At 41.4% G+C, this 23,692-nt stretch overlaps 1 protein-coding gene and 3 long non-coding RNA genes across 14 annotated transcripts in view; 1 reads left to right on the top strand and 3 right to left on the bottom strand.

Moving 5' to 3' along the window:
• LOC307224542 (uncharacterized protein) overlaps positions 1 to 23,692 on the bottom strand; it is an 82,736-nt gene that overhangs the window by 16,145 nt on the left and 42,899 nt on the right. The window lies entirely within an intron of this gene.
• LOC307224549 lies at positions 1,584 to 5,322 on the bottom strand. Its single transcript, XR_013842636.1, has 3 exons — positions 5,178 to 5,322; positions 1,937 to 5,058; positions 1,584 to 1,817 (listed from the first exon to the last, which is right to left on the bottom strand). It is a non-coding gene; the product is annotated as an uncharacterized lncRNA (long non-coding RNA).
• LOC307224570 lies at positions 5,505 to 7,211 on the top strand. The gene is made up of 2 exons (XR_013842673.1): positions 5,505 to 5,612; positions 6,927 to 7,211. It is a non-coding gene; the product is annotated as an uncharacterized lncRNA (long non-coding RNA).
• On the bottom strand, positions 7,037 to 7,661 carry LOC307224554. The gene is made up of 2 exons (XR_013842644.1): positions 7,443 to 7,661; positions 7,037 to 7,273 (listed from the first exon to the last, which is right to left on the bottom strand). It is a non-coding gene; the product is annotated as an uncharacterized lncRNA (long non-coding RNA).

Below are 23,692 nucleotides of genomic sequence, written 5' to 3'. Positions count from 1 at the left end.
AAAGGTTTGTGGGAATGACAAGTTAATTTCTTCAGAGGAGCAAATATTTATTTCACCCAATACCCAGTTTTAATTGTAATGTATTTTGTTTTATGTGTGTCTTGCTTTGTAATGGCGTTTGCTACACACAACAGCAGAAAAAGTCATATGTTAATACATTGTCCTGGTATTATCCCAATGCAGTGGGGGTTCAGCTAAAATACTATGCTCGGGGTATCTTGTATAGAAAGCAGGATAAAAAGGTTTTAACATAGTAAGAAATTGGAGTTACAGTTTTATGAAAACAGTGTAGCCAGATACCAGATATATTTACCAATTTTAATTCCTATTGTACCAAAACTCCAGAAACCTCAGCAAAGTGAATTTCTTTATCTAAGGGGGCTTACTATGTGAATTGTCTCCCATATTTAAAAGCATTTACAAACCACATTTTTAAAAATAAAAATGTCTACAGCATTAAAACAATGTCATTAAAACAAAATTACAACACAAAAACCAGTAAAACAGTGGCCTAGAAGCATATAAAAGTAAGAATTTAGGGGAATTTGGAGAAATGAAGACTGTCTGATCTTATGGGTCAGGGAAAGTTTGGGTAAAAACGTGTCTTTTCAAGATGTCTGAAGTGACTGATGGACAAGATGCATATTCTAAATGTCCTGGTCCCCCAAATAATATGTGCACATTTGTTCTAGTGCCACCCAGGTTTTGTGCTTATATTTCCCACCATCACCACCACCTTAAAATACACCAGTGACAAAATCCAAACACAATGATGAAAATAAAACTGAACTTTCTTTTTCGGTGAGATTTCCATGTTCTGGCTGTTCATTAGCAATGTGTCCTTTCTCCAAGATTGTGATTTCATTTTTCTATCTTGCTGCCTCTTCCTTCAATAACTTGAAATCACTCCATTTCAGAATGCAGGATACAAATGGAACCTCTCTATGCCATAGCTCATCCCTACCAGTCAACAGTCCACAGACTCAGCTATACAGCTGCAAATGAAGCGCTTTAAGTGTGTTGTAAAATACAATATACAAATGTGACACTAGATTGTGACAGTAAGCTATGGCAAATTCAATGTTATTTTTTTAAGCTTTTTTAAAAAGGCATTTTTACAGTGTTCTATGTGTGTAGATTCCACCCACATCAATCTCAACTGCTGTGCTGACCTCTCCTGTGCTCCATAGGATATTGGCAGTGCTAAAGTTTAAAAGTATTACCTGCATTCTACTACTGATTAAAAAAAAAAATTGGGGGGGGGGGAGTGTAGCAAAGTTTTGACAGTTGTGTTTGCCCATACCTTGAGGTATTAAAGTATTAAAGAACCTGATCCTGTGTGTGTCCAATCAGTAGTCACATTCCACAGTGTTCAATGGGAGCTTACTGCCAAGTAGGTGTAGAACTGTGGCCTTAGGATACAACCTTGTTTATTCAGTGTTCGGGAGCATTGCAGACCTACTGCGCCACTGGACCTCTGTGCTGAAGATCACGTTTTAAAATAGAGCAACATCTCTTATTTTTGTTACCTTCCCTATTCCTTCCCACAGTATGCCCTAATGAATGAAACAAAGAGGCAAATAAAATGTCCAATGTTTTATTGACAGGTGGTTTGTTCAAATTGTTTCAGCCTCCTTGATGGTGGGGAAATCATCCTGGGTGTTTCTGAGAAGGTTTGTGTCTTTTTTGTTCTGTTTCGCAGGTGCTCCAGAGGCAAGCAGTGTGGGGAATCAGGGGATGCCAGAGACGATGAAGAGGGACTTTTATTTAGTCCTTCTTGTGTCGTCTCCTCCTCCTCCTGTGACCTCCCTTTTTACCTAGACAGACACAGAAAACAAAGACACTGTCACTTCCAATGCCTCAGTTATGGTACAAAGCAGCCATTACTACACAGCCATTATTACATATTTTTCCAAACGTGTACTTAACTCCCTACCTTTCCCTTTCCTGCCACGTCGCCGTCCGCGTTTCTTTCCACCTTTACCACCATGTCGCCGCCGATGGCGATGGCGACGGCGACTGAGGCTTCTGCTCCGGCTGCGTCTGAATCTTGCCATTTCAGATGGTGTCTTTTGTCTTTCAAGCTCTTTGCAGCTGGAGCGCCACCTGCTCTTGATGGGCCTTTGAGAGCTTAAGGCTTGAGCTGGCCATCGCTGGCTTTTTTATAGCCAGAAGACAATGGCCAATGACACGTTACCCAACTGTGATGTAATACAATGGGTGACCTTTGCATGCAGCCAGCCAATAACCAGGTTTGTATATATGGCCAATTTATCCAGCAAGGCAGTTTCAGCATCCACTAACCTGTCCTTGATCCCGTTCCTTGATCCCCAAAAGGATCTGCATGCCTTATTACATGCTGCTTTCTAGGGATGAAAGATAAATTCAATGCTGTTCTCATTTGAAAGTGGACTTATCAAACACACACTTCACAATATATGAACCAAAGCACAAGCATATTTTGAAATGATCACTTCTCCAAATTCTTCAGCCAAAAAACTCCATCCAGAAATCCATATACTAATTGAAAATAACATGAAAAACTGAATTATACTAAGGGACGTTGGAAAAAAGTGTCCATTAAAGAAAAGTGCATATACATGTGTGTATATTAGGAGACATTTTCTCTAAAATGCTGATGAATTTTTATGAGAGCGGTTTAAGAAAAAAAAAATCACAAACTGATGCGGACATGTGGAGAATTGAATTTAGAACTGGAAAAATAATGGAGAGGAACCAACATTGACAGATTAATTCATCCTTATTTTCTACAGTTGCCCACTAAAACCTCTGCATACACCCAAATTATGTTCACTGATTTGGGAACAAAATGTTTTAATTTAAAAGTATGAGATGTCTTGACCAATCATCAAAAAGCATGCAGTGACTGATGAATATATGTTGCGAGCAGAAGACCTCTCTCTGATCCGACCATTTGTGTAGAAAGAAAACTTTGCCAACACAAAAAATAAATGTTCATAAACTTTACTTGTGGAACTCAGTTTAAACGTTACCTGTTACATTTTGTAATCTTACAAATTCCATCTACATTGCTCTAATATAATAGTTTTACATGCGAGTACCTTAGGACTAACATAGAACAGACTTGTAGCTCAGAAATGTTTTTATTCATATATATTCTAGGTTGTCTTCTTATGGCTAGTTAAGGCAACCCTCCAATCCATGCTTTGGAGGATTAAAAAATGAGCCAAGGCAATCTCTTGGGGGAAGGACCTCAGCTCAATTGTAGATTATCTAATCCCTAGAATCTCAAGGTAGGACTGGGAACAACCCTGTCTGGAGCCTTGGAGAGGTGTTTATTTAATGTAGAGATGCTATTCGGCTCTAACTCCCAACAGCTCCAGCTAACATGACGAGTGGTCAGAGATGGGAGTTGTAATCCAAAAATATATGTATGGAGGGCCACATGTTCCTCATCCTTGCCTTAATGCTTTCCTTGCTAAGATATCTGTATCATGCAGTCTGCTGTAGGATAGTGGTTAAGAGTATCAATTTTCACTTTAACTGAAATAGGTAGTCTCAAACTCTATTCTTTCCTTTTCAGCAAACATAAGGAATAATCCATTGCATTGTAATACTGAAGTTTGAGATTTGAGTCCCAGAATATTCACAAGACTTATGCTCTAGCCTGAAGGTTCAAACATTTTTAAGCTTCACTTGAGGTAGATTTTCAATCAGCAAAGGAAATCCTACTGGCACCATGAGTATGTATTGGAGATAACTTGAAATGTGTTATCACTTACATAACAGCCACATATGAAAAGGATGTGGGGTGTCAAACCATGTTTGGCCATTTTTATTAGTCAAAGCTGATTTCTCAAAGTAGATGAATGTGTGGAATTGTTTGACTGTTTGGGAAATGATTGCTTCCAAGATTATTTACATTTGGGATGTTGTTGGTTTTTTAAAAATTGTCTTAACTATACATGAATTAGTGAAGCTACACTAATTAACACACCTTCTCCATTTTTAAGCCCATGGGTTGGTTCTGAATGCTATGTAATATTTGGTTAAGCTTAATAATGAAAAACCAGGAATGAGACTATGCCTCTATTTATCTAATATTTTAAAGGTAATAATCACAAGATGTTGTATTATCTTGGGTCAATTTGCCCCATCATACCACGCTAACCCATCCAAAACCTCAGCTTGTTCCATTTGTTTCCAGCGTCTTTTCGGTTAGGCACTACCAAGGATCCTTAGCTAATTGTCTTTTGTAAAATTGGTTCAATTATGAGCCTTTGTCATCTGAGTAGCACATGTTCTCTACATGAATAGAGCTAAGAACATTAATTCATACCACTAAAACTCATGCAAACTTTGAAAGGTTTGTAAGGGTCCTGTCTATTAATAAATTTGAGAATTTATTGAAATCAAAATAAATGACTTCGCAACTCCCTTCTGTTGTGCAGAATCTGGCACCGATCACTTTGTTTGCCAAAATTATTCACATTGTCCATCACCTTTGGGCTTGGCTTGTTGCTTCAGTTTTCTGTACACCTTATACCTTGAATGTGTGCCCCGAGAGGTTAGCTGATGTGATAATGCTTTTGAGTTATTTCCAAGTGCTATTATATTTGTAAATAAGAAAATGGCAAGATAAACCTCCCACCCTCTTTCTCATTTATACCACTGGAATTTTAAATGTGTACTGGGAGCCAAGCTGACAGCTTTCAGATCACCCAGGATGGAAAAACCTGAGTTGCCCACTGCTGTTTTCCAAGAACATTACTGTAATGTCAACATCTATCATTTTGCTTTGCTGCATACAACTTTCCCCACAAAAAGCACAGACTCAAAAAATGAAATGTCAGCATTTATTGACAGGTGGCAAGTTTCAAATTGTTTCAGGCTCCCTGGTTCTTGGACATTCTTCCGTTTTTTTGGTTTTTGTTTCAAGGGGTGGTTTCGTTTGACTGTTTTTCACTGGAGGCTTTGCTGAGGGGAATGACCCGGAATCAAGGGCAGAGGACACAGCAAAGGGAGTCATTTAGTGTCTTCTTCCTCTCCCTCTTCTGCGACGACCTTTCCCCCTTCCTGGAAATAAACATAACAAGCACCAGTTATTTAATGTAACCCATTAGACCTGTGGTATATAGTGATAATGTTAAATGTCCTAAATGGGTATGGTGTAGGGTTTTGGGATTTTTTCTTACCTCTCCTCCTCCCACGTCGCCTTCCCCGCCTCCTTCCAGATCCACTCGCTTGGCTGGCCTTTCGCCTCCTTCGGCGAGTTAGGCTCCGGCTCCGGCTGCGTCTGAATCTGGCCATTCTGATGGTGATCTTGTCCTTCCGAGCTCTTGGCAGCTGGAGCACCACCTGTCCTTGATGGGCCTTTCAGAGCTGGTGATTTGCTGGAGGCGTCTCTGTCCATTTATTAAGCCAAGCGCAGCACCTCACAAAGGCTTGTGATGTCATGCCCTCCTTTGTGATGAAACGCAGTGTGTGACCCTTACTGCCGTGTAACAGTATGCTCATCTCAAGGCAGGGCAAAAGAAAGGGCAGGCAGGCAAGCAGGGTTGCACCTCAAACATTTACATACGCATAGGTTTCAAATATGCGCCCCAATTTAAAGCCATTTCCCAAATAATGTAAGAAATGAAATAAAACCAGACAGAAATAATAATGGCACCGACAGTAAAAAAATAACTGAGGAACGAGGGGCGGGGGGGGGGGAGTTGGCTAAAAACTTTAAATAGGCCCGGGCAAATCAAAAGGTCTTATAACTTGTTGCATAAAACAGAGTAACAGATGAACCTCAGGGCAGTTGGGGGGGGGTGGTCACAACAGGAGCACTACCACCATGCAAATATATGGTAAAAGGTTAATAAATGTGTCCCCAGATGCATGTTTGGGTGAACGGTTTGAAAACAGAGAAATGAAAACAATCTTTAATGGCAAATCTAAAATATTGTACCCTCACCCATTTTATTTTATTTTAAAAAAACATGTTTATGGACACCAGTTTTAGGGGGTGATGTTTATTTCCCATCCTTCAAATACTGTACTTTATTTGGTAATATGGATGGGAGAGAAAATTTAATGCAAGCCTCATTACTTTGCACTTCCCAAAATGATACATTAACCAAAAAGCAGCTCTTCTTAAGCATTTGTGCTTCTCAACTAAAAAATGTCTCAACTAAAAAAATTTGCATGCAGGAGTAGTGTGTGCATTACAATGCACGTATTAGGGAAAGTAACATATAAAATGCATCGTATTAGGGTGAAACACTTGCAGAAATGTGCGCATCAATAAATGTGTCCTCAAAGAAACCAATAAATAACTTGAATAACTTAATAAATATCAGGACAAGGCATGGAAATAGGATCTGCAGGGTCCACATCACAACAGTCAGTATGCAAACTACACTTTTGGATTTTAGAGGCTTGTGTAGAGCAGGGTTGAAACAGGGGAGCAGCAGTGGCTCTGGGGAATAGATTTTGAGAGGCAACACATAGTAGGGGGGCACATTTGACTTGGACTGCAGGCAATATTTTAAAAAGATAAGCACTGATCCTAGTTCTGGTCACTTCTCCTCAAACTTGGTGATGTTTTGATATAAAAAAAAATCTGGGCATCCAGATGGGTGAGCTGTTGGACCTCCAACTTTCTTTTGTTTGACATAGTTGTCCTACATGGAAGGGCTTCCATTCCACCCCTTCTGTCCATCACACCGGTGTTTATCCCTTGAATCACATCCAATGTGATTTATATGAGCATCAAGCAAAACGTGTGCAGGTCTTTAGACTGTACTCTTTCTTATGAGGTCAGGAAATAATTGCATGTGTTTCACCTCCCGTTTTGCCTCCAAAGTGATGCATATGGGGAATGTAAATTTGTGGTCGTCTAATCTTGCTTGCTTAGACGGCTTGCATAATTTGATTACTCTGCTTTTCCTTTTCAGCAAATCTCACCATCGTTTTTAATAGATCCATTAAAACAAAAACAAAAAAGTGGAATGAAACATCAGAGATCAAAGTGATGGAATATTTAGGATGACACCAAAGACAACAGTTTTTGTTAATGAGTTTACTGACAGGCCTAGCACTGCTCCTGTAATAGGAGCACTCCTGAATCCTGCGGTCGTTCCTTGGCTCATTGATGACTTAACTGATGGGTTTCCACGTTGTGGGAGATGTCACTGTGATTCACCAATGCAGAAGATGGAATTTCTAAGCAATGGAAAGGGAATCACTGGAAATCATTTTCTTCCTTTCCAGTAATAGTATACTGCACAGACGCGGACATACCCTGCAACATAAAAACAAAATCCAATGATTAAACATTAAAGTATGGTTCTTTGAAATATGCTGCACAACACTCAATCAAATTAAATTGGTGTTGGATACTATTCAAAAGATTGGCAAGTTTAAGATCCCCACCTAATGGATTGTAATTGCGTGTCAAAGTTGAAATTTACCTTTCCTTTTTTTAATTGGCATTTCTGCACCTGACTTGCATCTTCTGCTCCTCCCTCCGGTAGAACCTCTACGAGTGATCCTCCTGCTGGCATATGTACTACCTCTTCGGCTTGACATTGTCCTTGATGTTTCAAGGATCCAGGATCAGAAACATTATCCTTTGCTCCTCTGTGCCCCAACTGTCTACTCAGATGTTATGCGAGTTTCTGAAGCATTGTACCTGATCTACCGCTTTTATAAAATCTGTAGCTATGTCACACACGGTTGTTACAGCAACCCTTTGTTCACTGAAATATGACATAAATATGACCATATATGGTGACTGAAGGGTATTGGTAGAAAAAAATAGAAGTAGCAGGGCTTTTCTTCAGCTGGAATTCACCGGAACTCAGTTCTGGCACCTCTCAGGTGGGTGGCATTGCCATTGTAAGAACAAGGGAGGTGTTAATGGTGAGTTCTCGCACCTCTTTTCTGAGAAAAATAGCACTGAGAAGCAATGGCCCTAACATGTAGTGTTTTCAAGAAAACAGTACTTTCCTAAACTTTGCTTAGACTGTTCAGAGTGCACTGATTGTGAGATAAGACAAAGAGAATTTCAAAATGACATAAAGGATTGCTAATATTTTGCAACAGTCTCTCTCATTCATGACATTTTTTTCTACCTTACTTGATCTTGTTTCAACATGTACATATACTTGGATTTTCAACTGAAAATAACAGTCAAAGAAATGTGGATGTTTCAGTAGGGTTAGAAGTTGTCCTCTCGTCCTGGACATTCCGTCTGTTACTTATAATGGCATTATTTCAGTGGCTGAAAGCCTAAACCCATTATGCAATTATTCAATTGCTTTCAGATGGGGATTGTGAGGAGTGAACTGACTACAATGCAAGGGAGGCCTAGACCAAACTCTCCTACTTTTCAGTTTAACTCCTGTAAAAATCACAGTGGGATTTCTTATTTGTGGAAAGCAAAGTTTAAATTTCAAAAGGGGGAAGGGATAAGATATAAAATCATGGGTGCTAGTACTCATTTTATTTGTTTGTTTGTTTGTTTCTTTGCTTGCTTGCTTGATTTCATTAATTGTTTGCCATAAACGAGTGATATTACTTAGACACACATAAATCACATGAGAGATGCTCACCACAGCGAACATTTTACATGTGTCCGATTGGTGCACGTAAGGTGTCTGAAAAGGGGCAGGAGCAGAATTGGGTGGGCTTATGGACGCAGGTGGCGCTGTGGGTTAAAGCCTCAGCGCCTAGGGCTTGCCGATCGAAAGGTCGGCGGTTCGAATCCCTGCGGCGGGGTGCGCTCCCGCTGCTCGGTCCCAGTGCCTGCCAACCTAGCAGTTCGAAAGCACCTCCGGGTGCAAGTAGATAAATAGGGACCGCTTACCAGCGGGAAGGTAAACGGCGTTTCCGTGTGCGGCTCTGGCTCTGGCTCTGGCTCTGGCCAGAGCAGCGATGTCACGCTGGCCACGTGACCCGGAAGTGTCTCCGGACAGCGCTGGCCCCTGGCCTCTTAAGTGAGATGGGCGCACAACCCCAGAGCCTGTCAAGACTGGCCCGTACGGGCAGGGGTACCTTTACCTTTACCTTTATGCACACTCCACCGATGTATGCAGGGGTCAGGAATGGAATCCCTATGCAAAATAGTCACCGATGTTACAAAGATATATCCTTTCTGGAAAGGTTATTGTGTTTGCATGCATTATACACACACACACACACACACACACACACACACACACACACACACGTACATAAACCCACACCCGCCAATGCCTTCTTGGTATGCAAACAGTTTATTATTTATTATTTATTTGTATACCACCCTTCTTCTGAAGATCACTGGGCTTTTCACAACATTAAAATACCAAATGAAAACACAATGCATAACTTGGATCTTTACATGGACTGTAAGAAGACCAAAATGTTCACATTTTAATGTATCTGCCTGGAGAGAATGTAGTTCTCAATATATAATTTACTTGTCAACATTTATATACCTCAGGATTGTAAAATCCCTCTAAGTGGTTTACACTTTAACAAATATGCAATTTCATAAAGATCAAGTTCCCACTGTACAGCTGACAGGCCCTAGAAAGAAGCTTCTTAGATGCAGTGCCTTTTTGTATATGGCTGCATTCAGAAAATACTTTATTCTGTTTACCCAACATTTCCTTACTTGATAATTTCCACATTTCATGTGATCTTTCACACAGCATAAAACTAATGGAATGTAGTGGATGTTTAGCACTAATTTCCAGGCTAATTGTTTTCAAAAAAAAAAAAAACCCATTCTTTTGCAACCTTTTTAAACCAGAAAATAATGGGAGTTTTCTGATGCAATTTCCATGACAAAATTTGTGGCGGTCTTCCAGCATATAGTTCTTTTACGCCATTTAAAAGTTAATGTGACATTTTTCAATTTAAAAAGCCACAGATCCATAATGCAACAGGTAATATACAGTGTTAAAGGAACATTAGAATCAGGGATAGAAGCACTAGCATTATAATCAGGAAAACAGTTTAATAGTACAATTGGGGAGAGCAATAATGTGAAAAAATGACTTGGGAAAGGCAAAGCTTGGCCATTTATGAGATCATGATTTCTATGCTTGTCAAAATGAGGAAGTGTGCTTCCCTCTTCACCTTATTCAGCTACCGTCAGTTACCATTCATCGCTGACCCTTCCCCTCTCCCTGCCCCCCAGTAGTGGATGTCTGAGGCCTGTCACTGCATGCAGGGAGAGTGGAACTCCCAGAAGGCAGGGGCTATTTCTGTCACATAAGGATTTGCAGATTTTTAGAACAATTTAGGCTTTAACTTCTGCGTGATGACTCATTACATCTGGGAGATTGCACAGTTGGTCAGATTTGTCTCAATGAGTTAGATTTTCAGAGCTCCCCCCGCAAACACACACACACACACACACACACACACACACACACACACACACACTTGGGTCTAGGAGAAGCAGTACTGACAGCAGTAGGCTTGCCACCTTTCCCTAAATTTACTATTATAAAAGCTCCATGTCTGGAGGCAGAGTTGCCTTTCCACTGGTGTCTTGGCATTGAATACAAATGACTGGGGAATTCTCAAACAGCTACCCCCGGAAATAGGAGAGCCAATGCAGGCTGAAACCTCATCAGCTAATTTAGAATGGTGGGGTTTTGGGGGAGAGGGGAGAGACTGACAAGCTGTAGCTCTTCTGCAGGAAGATGCACGAGCCACATCTCTTTTTCACCTGGCTACCTAGCTAACCCCTAGCAAAGGAAGGTGCTGCTGGATCAAACAAAAAACTAATGCTTTCGAGATACTTCTGTTAAGAAGGTTGACTTGGTGTGTAGTTGGGGGCATCACTTAGGCTTCTTCTTCTTCTTAAGACCACAGGACAAGGCAAACCGTGATGTCATTCTCTGTCCTGCCTTACAAACTATTCTGAATGTTGGAGTGGCAGGGCTAGTTCAGCTGCAGTTTAGCCCATGAACTCAGAGATGAGCAGGAAGGTGGATTCTTTATTCAGAGAGACAAAACACAACAGTGAACTCCACGGGCAGGACTAGCCTGGTGTGGCAGTTGCCAGAACTGAGGATCTGAGCCTCCCACTTCCTCCCAAGGCTCCTCCCCAGGTAGCTGCCTTCTCAACGTCTCAAACTCCTTTGAGGAGGGGCTCTGTGCCTTTTGTTCTGCTACAGGTAACACCCTCCTCATTCTTGGGGACAGAGGAAGAAGGGATAAGGAAACAGTGGAACTGGCAGGTGATTGGGAATCTCACAGCCTCAGTCTCCTACTCCTCCTCAGCTGCCTCAGTCTCACTTAAACCTGTTGCTTGCTCAGCCTCCAACCTGTCGGCACCCCCTTCATCTGACTTTTCTTCAGCATCCCACCACCATTCTCCTGGCTCTGGGGCTTCCCACTCTGATTCTTCCCTGGGGGGGGGGGAGTTTCCCCACTGTAGCCTCCCACCATTCCTCCTCATCTAGCCAGTCCCTGCCATGGAGGAAGAGACAGCTGTCTCTCCTTCTCTTCAATATTCCAAATAACTACAATAAGATTTCCATCCATATGCACCCCTCTGTGTGAAAGCCAAGATCCTCACATGTCTCCTCCAGATTGATTGATTGATTTTATTTCATAAAATTGCACGAGTGTAGGGGGACTTCAAAACAGTTTACAAAAAAAGCTAAAATCATAAAAATATCACTAAAACAATTACAGCCTTAATTTAAAGCATGCATAAGGTTGAAACTGCAATAGATTAGACTAAAACAGATTAAAACTCATACAAACTTTCTAAACATCTGTGTAGGCTTGTCTAATTAAGAATGTCCTTGCCTGATATCAATAGGCAAGGAGTGTTGGTGCTGCCACACTAAAGGGTTGAGCTCTTACAGATGTGGTTTGGGTATTATGTGCCCATTCCACCAATTAAAGCAGTTGAATGGGCACATATGGGGTAAGGCCAGTGCTTATTTTTTTCTGGGGGTACTCAAGGGCATGTAGTACCGGCACCTGTTTTTCTAGAAGAAAAGTACTGGGTAAGACAATCTCATAGGTAAACTGCTCCCAAGTTGTTAAGGACTTTACATACTAATAGCTAACAAAACGTTGAACCAGTAGCAGATTGGCCACCAGTGCAGACCTCTGAGCACCAAAGCCACTTAAAGCAGGACTGGGGAACCTGCAGCCTTTCCAACACTGGGGCCTACAACTCCCATCAGCCTCAGCCACTATGTCCAACGGTCAGGTATGATGGAAGCTGTAGTCGAGCAACCTCTGGAGGCACACAGGTTTCCCACCCCCAATTTGCAACTTTGAAGGCCAATACCAGCACATTTAAACCAAGCCTGGAAACAAAATAGGCAGCTTATAAAGCTAATTCTAATAATGCTTTTATTATTTATACTTATTATTCATACTTTATTTATATTTATTATTTATACTTTTATTATTTATATATATTAATATGGGGTAGCTCCAGCCACTGTGGGCAGCTCACAACAAAATATTAAAAACACAATCAAACATTTAACACTTCCCTACACGGTGCTCCCTTCAGATGCAACTAGAACCACATGTGGGTTCTGGTTCTGCTGGGATTGTGTCTGCCATCCCGCATCACCACACCCCACACAGTAGGGGGGGGGGGGAATCCTGATGCAGAGAAGCTGTTCTACAATGTTCTACACCTGATCATGCAGGTTTCTTAACTATGTGGGGATCCTACATAGAGCAGGCTCCCTGTTTCAGACCCCACCACCACCTCCAATCTGTGGGTGGCGAGGCCGGTGACTGCCACCCCACTTCTCCCCTTCACACAGTTAGCATCCTGCGAGGGTGGCTTGTCCAATGGACTCCTGATAAGTAGACAGAAAATGGGACAAAGATCAAGGGTGTCTGTGCGTGTGTGGGAAATTAATATACGGCTTCAGCAGCCAATCCTTTGTTGCAAGTCTCCAGCAAAAGATGATTGGCCAAGGCCCTACAGGGTTGGGTCTGTTTGTTTGCTTTTTTTACTCTGACGTTTGACTACAATATGGCGTTAGTTAAATTGTATTCCCTTCTTATATGAGTAATATTATATGTACAAGGATTAATGAAAGCACATCAAACACTCCTTGGTGTTTCTCCAGAAATATATACACAGGGAAGTGATATTATTGAGCATTAGATGGGATAATCTAATAGTTTAGGAAAGCTTCTGAATTTTTGTGCGGGTTGAGTCTCCTTTTTCCTCCTAAGTCTGAGTCAATAATATTAACTAAGAACAGATCCATAAATATTTACTATGGAACACAGAAACACATGTGAATTTCCTCAGAAAGCCCCATTCAGCAATCCAATGTTTATTTTATTCAGTTTGCTGCTGGTGCTCTGGGATCAATGCCAGGGTTACAAATGCTGTTGAATAAATCCCAGAGTGACCCTTCTCCCCTACATCTTAAGTCTTATTAGCATGCGTTCATTATGAAAATAAGATCCACCTCCTCCTCCTCCTCCTCCTCTATCCTTCTCCCCATAGAGCAATCCATTAGGAATGGCATCAAACAGGAAATAATGATTACCTCAACGTAAAAGAAATAATGAATGGGAGGATGAATAGCATCAGGGGAGCATGACGGAATGGTGGGTGGAGGAACAGGTGGGGGTGTCTGTTGAGAAGAACGTCCTTGGGCTGAGAATGGGGGGGGGGGACACAGTGAGATCAGCAAAGGAAAAGACCTAGGGCATGTACATGCTGCATGATAATGTGCATTCAATGCTGGGTGCTGGCGCCTTTTGGAGGTGCTGTATACATGATGTCATCTCTGTCTTACATTATTTGTCTTTCTAAAGTGCATTCTGCTGAAACGGTTATAATCTGATCAGGTCCCAAAATGCACTTCTCGTGCACTTGCTGAATACATGTGTACACAGAGAGGGCTTTCTCAGCTCATCTCCTGTGGGTGGGTGTGTAGATGATAGATAGATAGATAGATAGATAGATAGATAGATAGATAGATAGATAGATAGATAGAGTCTATGGCAAAAACACTGGTTTGAAAGCATGCCCACAGACAACATGGGTAGTAGCTGCTGCTTTAGATGAGGTTATTGCACAAAGGTGTGCAAACTGCGAGCCACTATGTACAGAAGAGCACTGTGAAAAAGTGACCTCTGTGTGCTTCAAAGGCCACATGTGTACACAGCTAAAGATAAAAAGCAAGTAGTTAGGACACCTGATGAAAGCAAGGGGTGAAGAGATGAAAACAGCATGGCTCCCATCCCAGAAGGCAGGCTATTCTGCCTCACTCCTTCTCCCATTACATGTGGACTGAGTAGTACCTTTGAACCAGGAACTGGGGAACTATCCTGACAGTTCCAAACTGATCATTTTGATACACACTGAGTCATTAAAAACAAAAAGAGCTGCCCAAAAACACAATGTACACCCTGCTCTCTGTTTTCCCTTCCAATCTGATTTGAAGAGTTTGGGTTTTGGTTTTTTCCTTTGAGAACATGGGATCTCCGGTGCTCTCATGGCCCCTTGGAGAGCTCATTATCCAATTTGCTATCATCACCCAGCAACAGTTCACACCCTGAAGTTAGATTTAGTGGTTGCAATGCTTACTTCCAGCGCAGTTCAAATGAACCAGGTCAAAGGAACACAACACTGGTAATTCAAGCACAGATGTTTAACAGAGACAAGTTCAGATCTCAGCTTGCCAGGGCGGCAGTGTTTAGAAATGCAAAAGAGTCCAAGCTGTGTAGCAACAAGGCATCTACAGAACAAATTGGGCTTTGACAAGTTGTTGTAGACTATGATACGACGGGTTGTTTCACAGACATTCAATACATTGAATATTGTACCCAAACCACTTAATATATGAAACTCCTGTCTGCTAGCCACATTTTGCTCTATCTGGGTGTTTATAAGCCTTATTTCTGTCCCAATTTTTGCCTGGGCCTTGTAACATTCATAATTCAACATAGACTTATTAAACACATAGATGGGCAGGCCATGCTAGTTTTTACAAAGGACAGTCTTAAGTCACCAAACTTTTAGGAGTCTTTGAATATAGAAATGAGTATGGAGGAGTGGTGGCCATTTCCCCCAAACCATGTCTTTGTGGTTTCCAAGCACCACTCACCCGATTTCATTGTGTTGTTAGATGATTGACAGGAGGGTGGTCCCATCGAACTTTGAAATTTGGTCCTTGAGGCTGATCCAGATAAGAATCTGGCCAGTGGAGCCACAAAAGTCCACCACCTCTGAAGTAGAGAGAAAGGGGCCCTCTTTGGGTATCCTACTTGGGTATTCTACTTGTCTTTAAAACAAATATGTGAGCAGTTAGAATGGGGACAAGTGTCTTCCACTGCACTCATCTCCATCAACAAAATTCTCAAAGGTGTACTTCCAGGGGTCTGAATTAGACAGGTAGCCTCCACAATACAGGAGGCTACAAAGGTTTGTCCACTGAATCAGCATTTCCCAGCCAGTGGCTCGTGATCCAGAAGCAGGTTATGAAGCCTGTGCAAGTGGGTTGCTAGGTTTATCAGTAAACCCCAAATAATTATTGAATGTAATCCAGGGGGGGCACCAGGTGGCGCATTGGAAGATGGCCAACAATAACATCTCTCCAACCCACACGAGGTAATTAAGAGGCTGCTATGAGAAGTATGCAGCCTTCCCGGCCCCCCCAAGGAGATGGGGGGGGGACTGCCTTGCCAGCGGTGTCCATAATTCACCCCCGGATTCGAAAGAAGGGGGTGCAGACACTTGGCACAAGCCCTCGGGTGAAGTCGGCTCTTCCTGACGCTGTCTCCAATCAGCGCTCTGGTTCGCTTTAGCTCGAAATATATAATTGGAAATATATAATTGGAAAGAAGCTAAAGCACATACATCAAGCGAAGATCGGGAGCAAAGACTGCTGATTAATGGATCTCTGTGAGCGGAGCGACGGGCGGGACAAATAAATCAAGTGATGAATCACCATTAATAGACTGGTATGTTTGGAGTGAAACGGAAAGGGGGTGGAGGAAAAAACTTCTTTTTTTTGCCTTATGTGAGTATTAATAACCCTCCACCCCAGAGAGAAGAATCGTTGCAATTTATTAATCACAAGCAGGAATTCAAGAACTGTGTGGAGTGAATTATTGATCAAAGAGAGGATTGGTAAACATCGGAGAACGGAGGAAAGTTTTGTGACGCAGTTTTAAATGGAGTCTCGCCAAGACAGGCTTGCCTAAGAAGGACGGGGGGAGGAGGACCAGGGTCATCGGAATGTGAATGGTGATCGGAATGTGATCTAGACCTGGCAGAGCCCTCTGAGATATGCTTGGCAAGCCTGGGAAAATCAACGGACAGACTGAGGGAAAGTTCTTTACGGAGGTGTGGAAATGGCGTCTGTCCTTATGTGATATGATTTTTGGAGAGTGTAAAACCCACACAGAGGATGTTTGTTTTCAACCCGCTTGTGAAGATTATCAGAGATCGCAAAGAAAGGAATATATGATAACAACAAGAAGATGAGGAAAGTAACAAAGAGACTATCTGGACAGAACTGGATAGAACTGTCTAATTAAAGCAGCAATATAAGTGATGCTTGGACCCCTGTTCGGAGCTTGAAGTATGGGTACCCCCAACAAAAATTTAAAAATCTGACTGTATAATTTGGAACTAATGTGATTTGATTGGCCTGTTAATAAAAATTATATTTTTTAAAAAAATTATTGAATGTAATCCTTAACTGGCATGAATACCTCTGACAACTTTTTTCTTTTGCCAGCCTTGTATGCCTCCTTCCCGCAACTCCTGCAGCCAAGCTGGTGCCACACGTATTGCTCTCGCTTTTCTTTGGACCACATCAGTGAGGCCAAGAGAAGGGTCTTGTCTTGGCAGCCCCGGGGAGGTCACTTCAGTGCTCCTAATGCTGCAGTTCAACTTCAACCCCCAGAAGCGCGCTCCATTGTCTTATGAGATAGATGGATGTCAACAACAAGTATAATGCAGTGTTGACATTTGTAACCACACTACTCTCTGGTGGCTAGCGGAAGATACGGCAACAGTTCACCACAAGGTGCTCATACAGGAATTTGTTTTGAGTGACTATTACAGCTCACCTGATGCACAGGTGCTGCCTTTGGCTAGAGCTAGCTGAAGTATTCCATGAAGTGCTTATCTAATGCAGCAAAAGGGATGGACAAAATGATAGCTCTCTTTTGATTCTCAAAGCCAATTAGTGTTTCAGATTCAGGCAGGTAGCCGTGTTGGTCAGACACAGTCAAAATATATTAAATTTTTTTAAAAAACTTAATGGTATAAGCTTTTGTGTGCATGCACACTTCTTCAAATACCTGAAGAAGTGTGCATGCACACAAAAGCTTATACCAATAACAAACTTAGTTGGTCTCTAAGGTGCTGCTGGACAATTTTTTTAATTTTTTTATATATTCCAATTATTGTTTGATATCTTAGTTCAGAAATTGACTGTGACAACCTCCACCTCACACAGATAATCGTTGCCTCTGGGGCCATGTGCTGCAGAGACTGTTTGAGTTAAGAGAAGGATTACATGCATTACTTTTGAACTAAAAGCTTGAGTTGCAAATTATTTAACCCACACAGATTGGCTAGCAAAGTTAGCATACTTCACAAACATGTTTAGTAACCGGAATGACTTGAATTTAAGCGTACAAGGCAGAGACAAATACATGTTTATACATAAGACTGCTTTCATGAAAAAAAAAGTCACAACTTTGGCTGATAAGGCCTTAGGTTGGAGCCTTAGCTGACATTCTGTTAAAGGATTCCAGGCAGGGATGTCTCTGTCCGATAGTCCTTGTGGGAGCTGATGGGCCATAGAACCCTTCACAATGGTGGCTCCGGTGGGATTGTATCACCTGGGGAATGTCAGGGACGACCCCCAAACCCTGGGTCAACCCCCCACTTGCTTATCAACCAGCCATCGGGCTGTTTTATGATGGATACATAACCAATGCCTTTGCCAAAAGCGTCTTACTTACTCCTGCAATCAATAAAGCTGTGGCTGATTTTCAACCCAATTCAAAATGTCCCACGTTTTATTTCTATGGTTGGCCCCTCACCATGCTGAGGGCCTCATGTGCCTGGGCATGCAGTCACAAAAAGGAATTGTGTTCATTATACCTTGTTTATGAGTTTCTAGAGGTAACTAGCTGTTTGATGTAGGCAAGACAGCAGAAGACAAGAGGCAGCACTCAAGGGCGAGTTACCTATCTAATATAATTGTATGTTATTGAGTGCGGCCTTCACTCTGTCTGCCTTTCTCTTCAAACACTTTCAGGCTAGTGACACTTTGCAAAACTTTTCATAAATCTCTGTAGTGCATTGAAACTATAATTTGATGCAATCTAAAGCTCTGTTATTCACAGAACATGTCTCAACGTTTTTACCCGGAAAAAACAAACATTAACTTCTGACCTTTAACATTACTCAGGTTTTTCTTTTAAAAAAAATATTGCCGGGGTTTGTAATCAAATATTTATTTTCCAATCCCAGTCTGATGTGTCAAGACTTTTCCTGCAAGACTTAGTTGCATATGACTCACTCTTTCAGTGTCTGAGACAAACTCTGAATACAGACTCCTTAGCTTTCTGTTTCCTTCTGTACTACAAATTAGGGAGTATATTGCAGAAGAAAACAACCCAAGATGAATAACACTAGTTTTGCAACACTGCAACTCTAACATATTCATAGACCTTTGTCCGTGCTGACTTAGCTATCCATAAGTGTTACTAGCTTGAAATGCTAGTATTGTAGTAGTTTCCAATCGCTGCTCTTTATTGGGCAAAGGAGGTGGCAGGGGGAGGTGGGTGAGAGGCAGAGGGCTATATTTTGCAAGCGGCCTCTGAGGGAGACATACCACCTGGATTGTTTTTAATGGGTCCAAAGCAATCTTATTTATCCAATTACACAGTGCTGTTCTTTCTAGAAAAAGAGGTGCCAGAACTCACCATGAACACCTCCCTTGTTCTCTTATAATGGCAACGGAGCCCATCTGAGAGGTGCAGGAACTGAGTTCTGGTGAGTTCTGGCTCAAAAAAGTCCTGCAATTACAGCAGGCTGTATCAGAAGAAGGGAGGGAGGGAGGGAGGGAGGGAGGGAGGGAGGGATGTGGCGGTACCAGTAGCTTTGATCCTTCCTCCATCAACTTTCACGTGGGATCAGTCACTGTATCAGGCTGTAGCACAGGATAAAAGGGATGCAGGGCCACTCTCCCAGCACACCTGTGAGATCATCAATGTGGGTGACTTTTTATTGTCCAACTTAGTTGGTCATTAGAATGATTTGCACTTAAGAACTTGTACCTTGCTTATTTCCTCCTCCCTCCCAATCCATTCTCCTTTGGTGTCATGTATTTTTATATTGTAAGCCTGAGAGCAGGGAGTGTCTCTTCCTTTTTTAAATGATTTGTGGGCTGGGTGCCTTTTTTTTTACTGAAGAACTGGATAATTTTCTTTTTGAACAAATAATGAGTAAATTATTCATTATCCAGAGGATTCCCTTCACTGTACTGTAGTCTCATTTTCTTCCCTTTTTCTGTACTGAGTCCCCCTCTTATTTGTTTCTCTTTTCTTTTCTACATTTTCCCAGGCCCCAGGCACTTTTGAAGCAATTTCATTGTCTTTCTCAGGTTAGGAGGAATGGGGACTGGTCACATGTGGCTTGCCCAGTTCTCATTCCCCCTCCTCTGTCAAACTGCACTCTCCCTTGTTTCTTCCTTCCTCTTCCAGGACAGAAGTCATGACCATCCCATGCTCCTTGACCCATTTCCGCCCTTATTATCTCCTCACTGCAACAGCTCCCACAGGCGTGGACCACTGCATTGTCCAATATTTTCACCCTTCCTACTGACTCACAACCCTGCCCTGCTGTTATTTGTCACTGTTTTTGTGTGTGTGTATGAGCAAGCTGTTCAGAGATGGGGAGAAGTAAAAGAGCATATAAATCCAAACGCTAGCTTATTGTGTGCTCAGCTCACAAAAGCAGAGGTAAACTAATGACTGTTCAAATAAAAGGATATTAATGACTGTCAAATTAGGGAGACATTACAAATTCACAATATACACACATAGTTAAGTGCAAGTGCTATTCAAAGAACAATGCCATGATATAGCTATAATAGTCTAGAAAATATTAAAATGAATTTACAGGAGGGGGAAGGAGGATGTGGAGCGGGAGAGGAGAGAAACTGCTGAAATGTAATATTGGCACTAAGATTCCTTCAGATTACAGACAATTCTTGGCAACTGAATGTGTCCCTTTCCCTACAGCATGTTTTGTGGCTGAACCCCCATCGTTCAGCCCGGACACTGAGATCCAGCGCCGAGGGCCTTCTGGCGGTTCCCTCATTGCGAGAAGTGAGGCTACAGGGAACCAGGCAGAGGGCCTTCTCGGTAGTGGCGCCCGACCTGTGGAACGCCCTCCCATCAGATGTCAAAGAGATAAAGAATTACCTGACATTCAGAAGACATCTTAAGGCAGCCCTGTTCAGGGAAGTTTTTAATATGTAATGCTGTATTGTTTTTAACACTGATTGGGAGCCGCCCAGAGTGGCTGGGGAAACTCAGCCAGATGGGCGGGGTATAAATAATAAATTATTATTAAATTATTATTATATTATACCGTATTAAATGCAATATTACATTGTGGGTAGATGCAAAATTTGTAATATGTATCCACTAAAACTGCAATGTATGAATGATCTGAAGTTATGAAACCCAGGGATCACTTCAAGGCCAATGTATGCATTGCTTGTGCCTTGAAAATGTCGCATAGAATCATAGAATTCTATGTAGAAACGTTGTCTCCATGGATATCCAGAGGGCCACAGGTTCCCTGTCCTTGGCTTAGCATAATACTTCACACAGAAAGTATTATATCCCATAGGTAGCTGGTTTGCCACAGTGAGAACAGGATGCTGGACGAGATGGGCCATTGGCCAGATCCAACAGAGCTTCTTATACTCTTATTCATAGTCCCTCACCAGTTGCCACTAAGAGGAGTATTGTTAGGGAGTTGTTGCCCTTGGTCCTGGATAACCTGCCCTTTCCCACTAGAGATATTGGAGAAAAACACCAAAGATGAAAACAGACGTTCATTACATTCACTTATTTATCCCATATTTGGAATTGAAATCAATCTAGTGAGTATGATCAGTACTGGCTGTTGCTGTTGATTATAGCAACTACTTAGTAAGTGTGATATATATATTTTTAAAAAGATGGCCCAATGGGCTCACCCACCACCAGGAAGTTATTTCATAGGGGCATTTCCACATTGAGTTTCTTGTGTTTACCAGCTCTTGGGTTTGCCTTTTGTGTGAATAAGCCCTGAAGTGAATGACTCATACAAATGGCTGAAATGGTATACTTTCTAAACATTGTTTTCACCACCTCAAGACCAAGAAGAAAAGTAGTTTAATATATTAATTCAAACTGGTTGATAAAATAATAATAATGACTGCTTTCCTCTAAGTGTTGTTGTAACAGACAGACCATTCATTTGCCTACACCTCGCTTTAAGCCTGCACCTTCCTTGATAAAACAAAGTGTTATCTGATGGTTTTGCTAGATAAGCTGATGCCCTGAGGATATGGTGTCAAAACGGCATAGCGCTGCACTTACTGCCGTTGTTAAAATAACATTAGTTTTATTATTTGTTGCTGGAGTCAGTGTGCTAGCATCTCATATGTACTTTAGCAAACTTCCAACTAATAATTATCCTATAAAGTCTGATGGTTAGCTTTTAGTAAAAATGATAGAGAAATTATACAGCAACCCAAGAAAAAGTGTACATTGTCAACAAAAGCTATCAGCATAACAGAAGTCACTTGCTTCAGAGAACCTAAAATTTCTGCTAGACCAGACCACTGTATCTTATTCAGTGTTTATTGACAATGGTCAAACAAGACACACAAGACACACACAAGGAAAGGCTGATGAGATGCCTACATATAATTGGAAATCTGCCTTTTTTGCTTAAGTTAATGACAAGCCCCACTAAGTTCAATAGAATTACTACCAGGTACAGTTGCTGTATAGGACTGCAGCCAGAATGTATTATTTCTATTATACTTCATGTCTCCCATCCCATCTCATCCAAAGCACTGTTTCTTAGGCTATTTTAGCCTAACTATTTCAGAAGGATCAGCTGTTATTTAACATTCCAAAAAGAGTAAAATGATATTCTGCATCTATCTCTTTTCTTAAAATGCTACACAGAAAAGACAGTCTTTCTCCCCCCCCCAAAAAAAAAACCAATTTAACTTTTCTTTGAGAGGAAAAGTTGAAGAAAGTACAAAACAAATATCAGGAATACTTTTTTCAGTAGTTAAAAAGATTGCTCCTCCATTATCCCCCCCTTTTTTTAACAAATCCTATAATGTATTATTAAGTACCGAGATATATTGCTGATGGCATGCCTTGCATTAATAGCATTACTGGAAAAGGTTCTACAATTTTCTTCAGGATAATTTATCCAACATTGGGCCAAATGGAAAGCTTTTCAATAGCTGTCGGCATCATTAGCTTGTGCCTTTTGAGGCACAATCAAGGGCACTGGATGCATATTGATCTGGTGTTATTCTAAGAATGGATGGAAAGTTAGAAATGCATGTGAAGAAACAATTCAAAGATGCCCTTTATTCTGCAAACAAATAGAGCTTCAGTGTTGAGCACCTCATCAGCAGGATTATTCTCTTTTTTAAACAGTTTCACGGTTGACATTTCTGACAGGAGAAGAAACCAGAGTTTTGCCACAATTCTAATGATATCCATTCTGTTTTCTGTTGCCTCGCAAGACAAAATTAATTCGTTCCGTGAGTTTTTTCGTCTTGCAATTTTTTCGTCTTGCGAAGCACGGACTTTGGGAAAGCTTCAAAAATCACCAAAGTCTTCAAAAACCTCAAAAAAGGCTACCACACCACGTGCTACGAGTTGCTCCTCGAAGTGAATGCACGGTTTTAAGAAAAAGGAAACAAACTTGCAAGACGTTTCCGTCTTGCGAAGCAAGCCCATAGGGAAATCCGTCTTGCGAAGCAACTCAAAAAACGAAAAACTCTTTCATTTTTCGTCTTTCGAGGCATTCGTCTTGCGAGGTACCACTGTATTGTGGTCTCTTCTTTCCGCACACTAGAGATGCTATGAACTACTTCAAATTCTCTTTAATAAATGAGGAGCAATGCTACATCCATGCCAAAAATTGGGTAGTTATATTAGTTTGCTTGGGAAGTTCATTCTACAAAATCTTTTTAGAAATCCAAATAATATTGGAATGCACAGACTGAATTGGTTGGTTTGTGATTGAACCCCCCTCAAAAAGAGTGGCATTCAAAAAATTAAACTACATGTTTGCTCTAGGAAGAAAGGAGCCAGGTGGGAAGAGTTCAAGTTGTGTTCGCCTGCTAACTGGGGTCCCCAAAGAGGAAAAATCAACCTGCATTTCCATCCTGTATCTGCTATACTTTAACCCATCCAGATTCATATGTACCCACTTCACTGCCTGTTACATGTATCTGTCGAGTCATTAATGTAATCTTGATATGGCATTTGATGAAGAAATGCATTGCTAGAACAGTACAATAAATGTTATAGTTTTATGAGCAATCTGTTAGAAAAATGAATTTGCCAATCCTTCACACTTGGAAGCAGCACAGTGGCTAGGTTTGTACATAATGCACATAAGATGTATGGTTTAGTGTAATGTATGGGCTCATTT

Source organism: Podarcis cretensis, assembly GCF_951804945.1.
Source record: "Podarcis cretensis genome assembly, chromosome: 9".
Classification (NCBI taxonomy): Eukaryota; Metazoa; Chordata; class Lepidosauria; order Squamata; family Lacertidae; genus Podarcis; species Podarcis cretensis.
This window is presented reverse-complemented; position numbering and strand designations above follow the sequence as displayed.